At 26.6% G+C, this 651-nt stretch overlaps 1 protein-coding gene across 1 annotated transcript in view; it reads left to right on the top strand.

The window, feature by feature from the left end:
* Positions 1-651, top strand: part of sl (small wing phospholipase C gamma 1) — a 72202-nt gene that overhangs the window by 46522 nt on the left and 25029 nt on the right. The gene's annotated exons all lie outside the window — the stretch shown is intronic.

Below are 651 nucleotides of genomic sequence, written 5' to 3'. Positions count from 1 at the left end.
GTATATATATGTATGTAAAACATATACACAATATCTGTATTGATTGCTTTTCTTTCAAAACATTCTATTTTTTTCTGCTTGGAGTTAAAATTCTGAATTCTTACCAATTCCTATGACAAAGTTTCATTTTGCTATTTTCTTTGGTTTTATCATAACTTAAAGGTGGATTTCATCATTAACCAAAAAGAAAAAATATTTGTTTCTGTTATGTGGAAAAACAATATGACCTTCAGGTGATTTATCTTTCCTCATCTTAAATGTTCTCATTTTAATGAAAATAGTTTTTGTTTTTTCATAGCTTTCAATTGGAAGGTCATTTATCTTTATGCAGACTCTGCATAGGTTAGTTTGGGATAATTGAGTAAAGACCTCTTTTGCATATCAATACTAAACTAGAGAGACTAGTTCTGGCTTGTTCCGTGTTTTAATAGGCTTACAAATTTAAAAATCATCAATGTTACTAATTAATTTAAAAGAGGATATATATATAATCAAATGTAATATTTTTTTCCCCTGTGAATCACCACAAACAAATAAAGTGCATACATTTCATATTACTAAATTTCATTAATCATATAACCCAATCTGATATAATGGTGTGATTTTTTCTCTATTTTAAAATCTAATTCCTTGATTCATAACTCAAACAAC

This window comes from Halyomorpha halys, unplaced genomic scaffold (genome assembly GCF_000696795.3).
Source record: "Halyomorpha halys isolate HHAL.00 unplaced genomic scaffold, Hhal_1.1 Scaffold249.1, whole genome shotgun sequence".
Classification (NCBI taxonomy): Eukaryota; Metazoa; Arthropoda; class Insecta; order Hemiptera; family Pentatomidae; genus Halyomorpha; species Halyomorpha halys.
This window is presented reverse-complemented; position numbering and strand designations above follow the sequence as displayed.